Raw genomic sequence first — 13,549 nt, 5'->3', positions numbered from 1 at the left:
CCATTACTGACGATTTCATAAGGCTTAGGAATCTGTTACTGGCTTCAAGCTAGCAGATAAGTACTAAACCTCACAAAACATCTGTTCATGGATTTTGATCCCGAGATCCTGGGTTCAAACTCCACTGCTGTGCTCTGTTTATCTGAGTTGTACAATAGTAACAATTAAGAAAAAACAAATTACAACCTTTCAAAGAGAGCAATGAAACATTTTTGTTCTACAGCAGGTAGTTTGATCAAAGCCTGTTATTAAATATTCTTCCACTTCCTAAACCAAGTGTTCTGCATTATGGAAAGGGTTATTTTTATCTCATACTTACCCTGGTTGTATTTATAAGGCCACATTGAATATGATATGTTTTTTTTTAAGCTAGGATTAGTCTCACCAAGACTCTTATCAACACATCACTCAGGGGTTTGCAAAGAAAATATCTGTACCTAAAGCTCCAGCATGTATGCACATAGCTTCATTAACATAAACACTTTCATCTCAATAAAACTGCATTTTCATTTGGCATTGCACTGTTATTCACAGAGGTGTCAAAGCAGAGTTACTGCTTAATGGGCCTAATATTACTGTCACACAGGGAAGCCCTAATGAGAGTTTTGCAACACACTATTGCAAAAGGGCTCCAGAACCAGCTATGGCAGGAAGATCTACGCCTGAGACATCTGTATACCTGTACAAACGGGAGGTGTTTAGTTTTACAGGGGTAAAAAACTAAAACTGTGTCCCTGTAATAGAAAGTGAATCAAGACAAAAAAATTCATCTTACACAGCAAGAAGATAAGCTGGCAAAAAATAAAAGCAGGTAAAGAGTGAAGTCATCTATCAACCTCGTGACTAGAAAGCAAGAAAGATGCAATCTGGCTTACACTTAAATTTAAGATCTCATATTTCTTTCTAAGAAGGCCTTGAACTGAGACGCTTTTCTGCCATTATAATCTTGTACTTTGGTTTGCACAGTAACTGTAAAGGTGCAGCATGTAGGCACCACGATTTTTCTGTTTCCAACTCTTCTAAAATCACTTTCAGTGCTTCAACCTTTGCTCTTACAAGAAAATGCTCTTACAAGAAAAACCCACTGAGTCACCACAAGCAACTAAACGGCTCAAATACCTGTGACCTGTGCAGAGCTGTGAAGCTCTTCTACCTACAAGACCTCATCTCCTCAACAGACACTGGCTAATTCTGAGATGACAAAAATGCTTTCAAAACTTGAGCTGGTGACTTAAAAAGCTTTCTGCCGAAATGAGGTACACAAGAGGCATCACAACTGGAGGTTTAAGGGGGAAAAAGTCTGAATAAAGCATATGTTTAACAGCTGGGCTAGAAGAGGCCATAAACCTTTCCTTTTTAAAATCAATGAAACCCCCACACCACATCCCACATCCCAGGAATGTGGGAGCAGATACGTCCCTGGCCTGGCACTCTGAGCTCCCCACACTGTAACTTGAGCAGCTCCTGTCTCTGGTGGATAAGACGTGAAAAACACAGTCAGCCTGAGAAGAGACACGCGTTGTGCTCGTGTATGCTCAGCTCAGGCGAGGTGGTCCTTCCCTCTGAGGAGCACAAGTGACTGACATTTGGTCAATTAGCTCTCTATTAACATGCAGCCAGGGACCTGGGAACAAGAACATTTCTTCCTCTTCCTGATTTGATACAAAAGACAGAGAAACATGTTTTAATCTGCAAGACAGACTGATAAAACCAGCTGCCCAACAAGACAGGCTTAATTCTCCTTGGAGGGCTTGAGAGCAGCTTTACTGCCTGCTGGATGAGTCGTGTTTACAGCAGATCCTCCGAGCTGCTCAGCCTCCTGGATGAATTTAGAAATCAGACCAGAGGGTAGATTTGCAGAGCAGTAATTAGCAAAGGAGATGGTGGAGAAGCAATGGAAAAGAGTAATTCAGTCTGTGTCAACATAAGGTCAAGGTCTGGGGGGCTTGTCTGAACTTCTGGGTAGCTCATGGAAGAAAGGTAAGGAAAAATGAAACAAGGGGACCTGCACTCCAAAAGCCCAACTACTCCCCACTGATCAGCTTGAACAGCCTTCATCAGCTTTGTAACTCTTCTTCCTTCCCATTTCAGGGGTTTACATTCTTTTTTTTTTATTTACTTTGAATATTTTTTTATGGTTAAAAAAAAAGGCAGGTTGTGAGTATCCCTGACAGGCAGCCCCGCCGTGTTGCCACAGTGACTGTAACAGTACACGGTCAGTTGGCAGGCAGAGGATTTCCCCACCACTGTATTTCTGCTAATGAGTCAGCAAGTGCTTTAACTTAAATAACACACCACCAGCTTGATCAGGCTTGTTACTCTACAACTGCACCCCAGAGCAGAGCAGATGGAAGAGCTCCTGTTGTACCAGCTGGATTTAACCCTGCTACCCTCTAAAGCCACTTCCAGAAAAAGCCAACATGCGTAACTCCAGCCATCATTTCCACAGAGCTCAACATCACCGTTTCCATCTTGGATGGACTGCATCAGCATTGAAACAAAATAGAGAGATCACTAGAAAAAGTTAAAAAGATGTAAATATGAGCTCAAAACCAAGACTTGGGTCAGAGGAAGGCCAGGAATCACCAGGCAGTACAGCTTCTTCTGGGTTCTCCTGTTCCAAAACTCGTACATTGCCTCTCATGTACAAAGAGAGTAGAGAACATGTCAAACAAGTTTCTGTAGGGAGGACTGGTTTATTTCTGCTTATATGTATTCCCAGAAACTAAGCATCTTCTTTTTTTTTCAAGTCAGTAAGAACCTGTTACTGGCATTCCAGCCACTGACAAAAAGCAGTACCAATAGTGTCAGTACTGACACATACTCATCCAGTTACTGCTAATATGTTTCTGCTCCAGGAATTAAAGTGGTGAACAGAAATCCCAGAGTACACACAATCACTGCACACTCGAGAACATAGAAACTAGCAAAAAGATTCATTTACCTTACGTATATAGTTCAAAGAGTCATATTCCTTAGACCTTAATACATAAAACAACACAAACAGATTCACAAAAGAGTTAAAGACAGAGTCACAGACAGATCAACTAAGACGTGGATGGGTCTTCTTGCCATGAGTATTTACTGACTTTCTGAAAATGGCACATGTACATTAACTCAAGAAGTAGAAAGTGGCTGAAGAAGAGAAATAACACCACAAGTAAAAAGCAGACCAGAACCAGCTCTTTCCAGCTTCCAACCTTCCTCTGCCCTCTCTCTCATTTTCCAAGGCATTTCCACCCCTGTCTATGCCTGGTCGAGACAAGCTACTGCAAGTCTGACCCAGCAGACAGTCTGTGCTCTGCTCCCATTTAATGAAGGCACAGCAATTCCTGAAAAAAAAACCACCAGGGCTAAGAATAAATCCCAGCGGCCAGAATAAGTACATGAACTAAGTACAAGGCACACATAAGAAGATTTATTAGGTCTCCCACTGTAACAGCACCATGAATCATTATGATGCCCTATTTGCTACCAGCATATACCTTTAAGTCAATGACAGAAGTTCACCTTGCACAGTGACGTCCCATGAATGGTTCCACCTGCAGTGGTTTACTTCTAGCCCTTTTCAATTTACTTGTGTTAATCCGAAAACTGGCTATTTTGGTGGAAAAGATGGAGAAGTCCCACAGTGTCTCCAAGTTGGTGAGCACACAGCACACAAGCCATATACCAGGCTGGGACTGCCCCACTATGTCCAGCAAGTTTAAGATACACATTAGGCATGTGAGTCAATGACCACAGGAACACTACAGCAGGTGATGGTATCTCCAAGAACTCCTTTTTACTTGGAACCTGTGATCCAAACCCTGAAAAAATCAAGCCAAGTGTTCCATAAATGGCTGCTGGTGTCACTGTTAGAGTCAGCCTGCAAATGCTGCTGGACAAGGTGCCTTGGAGGGGAAGATGGGCTGTCCTGGGCAGTCCTGTTTGCAGGTGTGCCAAAAGAGAGAGCAAACAAACCCACAGAAATGCCACAAAGAGCAGGACTGTTACTACCAGTGGTAAACGGCCAAAGGAAACTACAAGGAGCAACAGGAGGAAGCAAGAGGGGAAGGAAAAGTGCCTTCAGAGCACAAAGCCACTGACAGTAGGTCTGTTTTTAACTCCTGTTTTCCACACAAAATGACTACGCATCTGCCACCACATGTGGTGCATGGCAGGCTCACCATCTCTCTCGTGGGGCTATAGAAGATTTGCATATCTTACATTACAGAGCACATATGAGCCCTCTGGTGCAAGGTATATTCAGTGCTGGGGACACTGACCTTCTAAGGAAGTCCCACAACCATCACCCCACGTCCTTTTGTATAGCCTGGCTTTCAAGACTAAATACAGGCAGTAGGACAAGCTTGTTTGCTGTGTACAAGCCTCTGTACTGCTCTTGTTTGAAGCAACACCACCACTTCATCTATCTAAAGTAATATCCACACTTTAAGTTCAGAAGCAGACACTTCCATTTAGCACTAACTTTGGAGCCGGCTTCTCTGCTGGGAGCACATTTCTGGTGTGAAAAGAATGGTAAACAAGGTGAAGCAACATTCAGTCACAACCAGTGTGCTCCCAGTTAAACTACAAAGTACAGCTAAAGGGCCTTGCAGCCATAATTCATCTCCTAAATTACTAATTTCCTGATAAATCATTAATGTGCATAAAGCAAAAGAAACGACAGTGAAGTTGTAATTGTCCTGCCCATCCAAACACACCTTGTATTTGCTGGTCCTGCATCCCAGTTGTGGGAACTTGCCTGGGATTACTGGGGAAACAAATAAATGTAAATGTTAGTTCCAAGGCCTACATATTTTTTCCATGATGAAACGGGTCCCTTCAGGTCTGGTTCAGACACAAACTACAGGAGGTGAGGAACATCCTGGCCGATGCTCAGGGATCTGTTCATATTCACTGCATGTTCCTTCGTACATTTGCCTGCAGTATCTTATTTCACAAGAGGTCCTTCTATTCGTACAAACCTCACCCAACCTTCGTTTGCTGAGGACAAACAAAACTGAACAGACCCCCACAGCGCTCCCAGTCAGCCAGGACACAGCTCTGCCTTTATTTCTCCTGTTATACAGAGACTTAAGATGACCAGCTCACGTGAGCAGTCTGGGAAAACAGTGATCTCCTCTGGCATGCAGTGCAGGCTGTAGGTCTTGGAGGGACCATTTCTGCTCGAAATCTCCCAAAGCTGAACAGGGAGAGGCCTGATTGTGAGGGGCTGGAAGGCAGTGAGGGGGTTTTCCAACAGCCTTGAGCCCAGAACCACTGAGAGTGGCTCTGCAGTGCATTCAGGATTATTGATTATCCTCTCCTAATGCCATGATTGAGTGCCCAGGGCAAAAGAAAGAAAAAGTTTCATACTATATACAGATAGCTAGCTATTTAAAATCATTAACAGAGATTTATATCTCTGAGCTAGTCTTCTGTTCTCAGGAGAAGACAGCTGCATAGTAAGAGACTGAAAGCCACAAAAAAATGAAAAAATGAGCTTCAATAAATCATTAAGCTAAAGCTTGTAATGTTTATCTGCAATGTCATGTCCTCACAATCTACAAAACCAGATGCATAACTTTTTGTTTTTCTCTTATCGACTATTAAACTGTCATGTAACTATTACAGAAGATCGAAACTTTTTTTTAAAAAGCATTGAACGTCAGGGACTGCAGTTTCTTGTCTTGGAGGGCACAGATACTTGAATGCCAATCCATACTGTGCAAAAGGAACTGGAGGTAAGATATATGAAAATAAAACTTTGAAGGTGAGGCTGTTCACCTTCTGCTGATGTTCTGGCAGCTACATGTGCTCAAAACTTCAGTAACAAGGCAGTTCTATGTGATGATTTTTACCAGCTCAGCCCCATCTTCCCTCGTTTGTTCTCCTTTCAGTGTACCCCATCCCTACCTTTCCAAGCATATTATACATACAACAAGGCAAAGGAAGCACCAGAGCCAGCTCAAGAGCCCCAACAATGAGGGCAAGCCCTGTGTGCCACAGCCCTCCTTGCCCAGGCGAGGCAGGAAAGGAGGGGAGGTCAGGCAGAAAGGCTGGACAAGGCAGACCCACTTCAAGAGCAGAAGGAGCTTTCGGGGTCAGCAGTCGCTTCCCTACACCCTCCCTTGCAGCAGCACTGCTCCTCCCCCAGCCAGCTCTACTGTTCTTCCCAAGCCCCAGAATAGCTGGAGAGATGGGAAGAGCCAGGCCTGGGCACTTGTCTGCAGGCACAGGGATGGAGGAGAGAAAGGAAGGCCCTGCAGACACCCCTGTGGGACAGACACCCAAGGCAGGGGCCAGCTGAGGGCAGATGCAAACAGCTGTGCCCCCAATGTCCTCCTCGAGACCTGCAGGGCAGCCTGAGGAGATGTGTGGCCATGTCCACAAGGCTCAGCAGTGACCAAGAGAAGGGGCAGCCAGTGCTGTATCACGAGCAACGTGTCTGCACGACCTCTCTGTTGAAAGCTCATCTCTTCCCAGTCCGGGTAGTTTCCATAAACAGCTCTGACATTTTCCAGCCTTGCACTTTTAACAAAGACCCTTCACCTCCCTCCTCTCAAATTGTACTACAGCCACCAGCAAAGAGGAAGGAGAAATCAGCTTCACAGGTATTTTAGGTATCCAAATAATTACGTTAAACCTTGTTTCCATTTGTTTAGAAGAACAGAACAGGAAAGCTCCATGCTCCCTTGGGCTGGACACCAAAAATTAGCATTTGTTTTACAGAACAGGACTTGCTCTATCCAATTTAGACTCAATCTGTTAATCTAGAAACAAAAGCAAAAAAATACTGAAATTGTGACTAAGGAGGATTTCAAGAAGCCTACACTTTGCTGTATTTTTCTGAGGCATTATGAATACAGTCTTACATTTATTCTACTGTATTTCCTGCTGGCACATCTGCAAAATTCAAAGCTGTTGTGCTGCTTTGTCTGCTGCTGCTGATGTACAGTGTAACCACGTGTTCAATACAGCCTGGGAGGGCTGCTCTTTAAAAGCTAATTTGAAGCATGATTTCCAAAATCCTGACCGTATGAATCCGTGAGCAAATCTCTCTACTGTTCTATAAAACCCCTCAAATTACTGCTATGCTCAAGTCCTTGAAGTCCACCAAATTAACAAGCTCTAGCCCACATGACTAAGGTTCACAGAAGTTCAACCCCAGCTTATGTAAGAGAAAGAACTGGTGTGTTTGCCTTTAAAAAAAACACACCAAGATAAATACTAGGGTCAGCAAACATGCTGTGCAATATTTAACAAGAAAAAGCTGTGACCTTAACAGGATTTGCAGCCTAAAACTGCTCCTGAAGGCAACAAACATGACATGATTATTCTGACAGCTGTGACAAATTAGGTTTCATTTGCCTGAGAGCCAGCCATGTTCATTTAACTGCAATTACTGGCACACCATGATCCCCATGCGGGGGAACGCACCCATCCAGCCAGCCAGAGAAACAAAGCATCTTCTACAGATCAACCTGTTTAAATGGTTCTTCTGTAACAACACCAAGTCTTCAAAAACAAACACTTGTTAATATGCACCACTAGCTTCCTCAGGTGGTCTCTCAGCTTTTTTTCAACCTGTGGAACAACAAAATCCGGTTCAGATGTTTTAAATTCTGCATCCCTTCCCTGCATGCCTGCCTGGTTGTCAAATCCAATGCTTCCAGGAGAATGTGCTATTTAGGGATGTTTACTTTGTCTGGTCCAATACAGGAGATTTGAAAACTGTTTCATCGAGCCTGAAATACTATTTTGAAAGACTAAATATATAAATTAACTCTTTTTTTTCTTTTATTTTTGGTAACTTTTTAACTTCTCTTTATGCCTAAGAACATATCTGGACTTTCTGATCTTTTAAAGCAAAATGCTGCACACATATCTACAATTTCCTAAGAACCCTTTCCTTATCTGCTTATACTTCAGCCCCACCAAAGAAGAAAGCTTCAGTCAATTATATATTCACCATTTCCAACATATTTAGTTGGTGAGTTAATTTAAAGGGGAAAAAAAAACACCTCCAGGATGTGGCCATCAGCTTCCTTCAAAAGTCCTAGATAACACATCCACAGCATGTCTAATCCTTTTAGTCACATCCCAAAACATCACTCATTTTTTCTTGAAGACAACATTTATTTATTCCCAAGTAGGACTTTACAAGCCTATGCATTCTGTAGGCAGGAATGCAGGAGCCCTGCTCCATCCATCCGTCTGTCTGCCCATTTGCTGCTGAGGCACCAGCTGCCAGCAGTAACAGGTGTTTCCTGGTTTTCTTCTCAAGAGAAAGTCCCAGGCACTATCACCAGTGGAATGTAAAAAACCAGCATGACACATAGGGCCCAACATGGAGCTGCATTCCTCCCCAAGCCAGCAGGCAAGACACCCTCTGCCGCAGCACCACTATCTCGGATGCTTTCCTGGGGAGTGAGCTGAGTTTGGGTATATGCTTTCAAAACATTCAGTCAAATCACTGCATGATCTCTCTTCTTCCCTAAGAAAAGCTTGTTTATCAACAGCTGCGGAGCACAGCACATTCGTGCAGTACAACACTAATTAACAGGACAGGGTCAGCTCTTAGCTCACCAAGGCTGAAGGCTCTGCCCTGGCAGTAGATAACTCCTATTCAATGTTTCTATGCAGAGTAAAAATCTTCAAAGGTTATTTTCGATAACATCTTTTTTTTTTTCTTTTCAAACTCTCCAGTGTGCCAAAATAGCTCAAATTTCTGAGAATAAGATACAGAGGAGAAAAATGAAAACAGCAGAATTAAGAAAAACAAGTGGTGAAGATCAGGAAAAACATGGAAATGGATTCGTGATAAGAAACTGCAAAATAACCCATGACCAAAGCAAACAGCCATGCAATGTGCCACCAGCATCTTCTGAGAAGTACTTAGCAGCAAGGCATCACACAAACTTCAAATTAAATAAAGCTTGCCTCTGATCTTCAAAGGCTAATAAATGTGTTAACCTTTACTCACCCTGTGTAGCCCTGAATATTTACAGTGAATTAAGTTAAACGTGGGCTTAAATAACTGTAAGATTCCATCTTAAATCACTCCTACATGGAGTTCTTCTCATCCTGTTGTACACTGGGCACTTTCAGACAGCAGCTTTCTCATGGTGGAGACACACAACAGCATCTAACATACTCCAAATGGGAATGTGATACAAGCAATAAAGCAGTCGCCCAAAATCTAGTCATGTTGCTCGTGTTTACAACGTAAAGTTATGTTTATCCTCATAAACACAGCTTTTGAAAAGGTTATTTCCCCCCTCCTCTGCAAATAGAAAAGGTTACCTTCATCATCTGCTGCACAAACACATCAAACCATGCTGCAAAGGAAGGAGCTGCAAAGAGCACAGCCCTCCTTGTTCCTCTGTACTGAAGGACCTCTCACAGCATCCCAGCAAAATGCTCAGAAAACCATCCTGAAGTTATACTCACCTCAAATTCCTCTGCCACAGCCTGCTTTGTTAGTAGACTCAATTTTTACAGCAAGCCTCTGAGGTACGGGTTTATGGACAAGTGTTCAGACCAGTAAATTCAAAGGTAAAACCCACCTTAACTTTTCACTTAGTGTAGTCATTAAAATTAAGTGACAGGAGAGTTCCACTCTCTGCCTATTTCAGATTAACTCCACCAACACTGCTCAATCATGAAAATTTACTTATTCAGTCATAAGTGATCTCTGTACTGCTGAGAGCTGACTCCAGCTCAGCTTTACCCTAATTCCTTGAATTATTTGGGTTTTTTTAATGATAGCACAAGGACATCAGCACTGTAACACTAAATACAGCAGCACTCACAAGCTCAACTGCTGCCTGTGAGGCAAAGTTCAGAATAAACATTTCATCCGTGGGCAGGTAAGATGCTCAAAATGTAAGAGGTCATTTCAGCAAAGCCCAGAGATGCAGCAGCTGCAGCTCCTTTGACAGTTGCCTGGCAACGCTTTGTTATCTTTTATTCATTTATATTACTTTTAATACACTTATCCCCAGGTCTCACCAGGCATTTTCTATCATTAGGAGAAGGTGTCTGTTTACTACAAGTCTTCTGGAAGCGACCGAGTTCTGCGTAAGACATAAAAGAGCATAGGACGCAAGAGCTTTCCAAGAGCAGATTTTAGAATGGGTTGTCTGCTCCTTCCAGCCTCAGTTTTGCATCACAACATGCACTTTGGCAGGTTGTTTCTCAACAAGTACCTCTCACAACTGCTACCTTTTGTCAGCATCCAGCCAGCCACTCAGTGCATGAACATAGGAGCTGCGCAAAATCTATTAGCTAAAAATACCAGTTAATGGGAAGTTACTGCAACATTAAAAGCATTTTTATTCTTAAAAAGCATTCAAGTTTATTCCCTTGTCAGTAAAAACAAGGTAAACTTAAAATTCAAGAGGACCTTGATTTACCAACTAGGTTTTCCAAATGAAAGAAAAAAATATTCAAATATTTATTTCTGGCGAGAGAAATCTCCCCCCGTCCCACTTCCTCACCTAAAGAAAAAGAAAACATAACCAGTGTCCAGAAAACACCCTAAAGCCTTTTGAAGAAGCTATTTAGAATAAGGAACATGGGCATTCTCTATCTATTATAAATACTTCTATTTATAATGAGGCTCCACCATCCCCAGGAGCTAAAGCAGAATGAAAATGGGTCACATATCTAATTAGCACTATTGAAGCATGAAGCCCAAACATCCCTGAAATGTAATAGAATTCTTTTTTTTTTAATAACTTCAGTTTCATTAGAATATCCCACAGTCACCTATGTCAGATGCCAGAAGCTTAAAAAAAGAGGCACCATAAAGCAGGCGTGTATCCGGCATCATGCTGCTTTACTGCTCGGGAAGGGGAGACAGTGCTTTTGACAAAATCTAACCTATTAACTAAAAAATGAAGCAATCACTCAGTTGGCCCAGCACAGCCTGTTCTTTAATCACTTTTTATCATAAAAAAAACCAAACACCAAACAAAACAGAGTAACACAATCCTCTTGACTACAACAACAATATACAGAGCCACTGGCTTGGATGTTGATGAAGCACGTTCAAGAAGGGCACTTTGTAAGGCAGACAGATGGACAGAAACTGGTGGCTTCCCACTCCTCCCAGCAAAGATGTCAAACACTGTCCTACGCTTTGTCCCTTCCCTCAAGTTTATTAGGAAGCTGGCGAGGGCTCCCCAGCAAGTGCCCCCCTGCTCTGCACATGGCTCTGCTACTCATCCTCACCTCACTCCCATCCACAGGTCCCACACTGTCCAAGTGCCAAGACACCACCATTGGGCTGCCACAGACAATGTGTTTAAATTACAGGTGAGTGCTGACAGAGAGCACTGAGGAGCTGCTCCTGCTTGCCAGAGAGCAGGTACAGAGGTGGAAGGGAAGGGAGAAGCCAGCAAGTGTTCCTCTGTGTGTTCACAGTGCACATGGCTCAAAGGGGCTGCATGAGCACCTGCACATCCAGCTGACATCCTTTGCTTTCCCCTCTGCCTCTGTAGCCACCTCCTTGCTTTTGCCTCCCAGGGCTCACTTTGACTCAGAATAGGCTCAGTCTCCTACACTCAGCATCCAAAATTTCATTGGCTTTGGGTAAGATGGACACCAGTGAAGCTGTGGGGAAGCACCCTGGGCAAGGTGCAGGTCAGGCCACCCACCCGAAAAGACATCCAGTGAAGATTTTCACATGCAAACCTGCTCTCATTTTGTACAGGACTCTGCGCTTCGCTTCGATCAAAGTCAACAAGCCATAAACACCACTCACCCGTGAGGGTTTAGAAGTCACTACAGCCTCCTGGGAAAAAAAAATACTATGAAAAAAAATCAGAGGGGGGAATTAATTGAGCCTGCAGCTGTCTGCTCTGCATATCAGACGTCACAAAGTTCATGTTGCTGCATGAGATTTTTTTTTGTACAAGGCGAAAGCAGGCGAAAGCAGCACAAAAACCAGAACAAAGTGTTTACTCTGCTCATCCATGACCAGGCTTTCACCCCACAGGCTACTGTGTCTTTTGCAGGACTTGGCACATGAGCACTGTGATGCATCTTCTGCGCCAATTTTGCATTTCTCTTTATTACAATTAAAGGGGTTTTATTGTTTTCCTTTTTGTTTAAGTTACTTTGTCACAATAGAGAACAAGGGACATCACTATGTGGGAGTGAACCACGAAGTATTTTATTTGGTTTAAGCTAGTAACTTTACCTGCAAATGGAAACAAAGACACTCAGATTATAGAGACATGTATACAAATTTGTATCTTTTTTTTTTTTATTACACAGCATGGCAGTTCACAAACCACCAAGCTCTCCAAAACTGCTCAGGTGCAACAGACATTAAAAGCCAAAGCAGAGCAAACAGTGATGGATGATCCATGTCAACGGTGGACACCAGCAAAGGCTGGAGACCCCCAGTCCAGTGTCTCAAGTCCACATCTCACATTATCATGTCTGGAGTAAAACAGTCACCTTTTTTATCACTTGTTATTGGCATAATTTCTATTATATTACTAAAACCACAGCTTATACCAAAAGCTACTCTTCACAATTTCTTCTGTAACCAAAACTCACTCTGGCTGCAAGGAGACTCAGCCACTAGCAATCTCTAAGTGAATCAAACTGTACAATGCTTGCTGTACCCACATTCCCCCTCTCACCCCCCTCCCCACCAAGGAAATTGTCCAGCAATTTCTTAAAGTGCCTCCAGAAGCCCTGACACCATTTCTGAGAAGCTCAGCTTCCACTGAGGCTCTCCTCCACCAGCTTCGGCAGCTCCACACACAGTTCTCAAAATGTGGCCTCTGGTTTTAATATCCAACTGGAAGACAACCTGTGATGAGCTTCCCACCATGCTTGATACTGGGCCCTCCAGTCTGTGAACACTGCCTTTTAGTGGATTAAATCCATGCGCCAGCACGGCCTCCTTGAAGCCCAAATTGCACGTTTGAGGTTTCCCATCCAGGGCAATGGACGCAGCCTGTGAGGAGCCAGGATCAGCATCCTGGGCCTCTACCACCAGAAAGCCCCATTCACTATCAAACAGAAACAGCAGAGGGGAGGCTTTCAGTGGAAAATGTGATGAGAATAGAAAGCAAGAGAGTAAAAGCCCTGTCAGCACATTTCATAGACAGTCTTTTTAATGAGGAGATAAACAGATAAAGCTTTCAATACATGTATGGAGATTTTTTTTTTAATTTGAAAAGAAGCTAACCAAGCACACGGGATTCAATATAAAACAAAGACAGAACAAAACATTTTCTGACGAGACCTAAACAATCTGAAAATTGTCAGTTCTAGTGCCACAGAGGTCCCCAATCCCTATCCATCCTATTCATTTTTTTTTAATTATCTTCTCCTTTCAGGTAGCCGACTATGCAGTGAAGTTAAGTACATACAAAAACCATCCCCCCAGTTCTATGTGGGACCCCTAGTTTTGCTGCAGCAGCACTGGAAATCAGGGCAAAGACTAGGAGCAAGCTAACCTTCCCTTCCGGAATCAGAACCATGCCACACAGTGTGGATCCAGACCTCCCCAGATGCCACAGAGCTCCACCAGTGTGGC

General features: G+C 43.2%; 1 protein-coding gene and 1 long non-coding RNA gene across 20 annotated transcripts in view; both read right to left on the bottom strand.

The window, feature by feature from the left end:
- The window catches only part of MTSS1 (MTSS1, I-BAR domain containing), a 126,531-nt gene that overhangs the window by 52,727 nt on the left and 60,255 nt on the right, over positions 1-13,549 (bottom strand). The gene's annotated exons all lie outside the window — the stretch shown is intronic.
- Positions 13,322-13,549, bottom strand: part of LOC113948247 — a 4,716-nt gene continuing 4,488 nt past the window's right edge. The window contains exon 2 of the long non-coding RNA XR_003528063.1: positions 13,322-13,515. This is a non-coding gene — a long non-coding RNA (uncharacterized LOC113948247). The remainder of the gene's footprint in view (positions 13,516-13,549) is intronic.

Source organism: Corapipo altera, unplaced genomic scaffold, assembly GCF_003945725.1.
Source record: "Corapipo altera isolate COAL_440 unplaced genomic scaffold, ASM394572v1 51, whole genome shotgun sequence".
NCBI classification, from domain to species: Eukaryota; Metazoa; Chordata; class Aves; order Passeriformes; family Pipridae; genus Corapipo; species Corapipo altera.
This window is presented reverse-complemented; position numbering and strand designations above follow the sequence as displayed.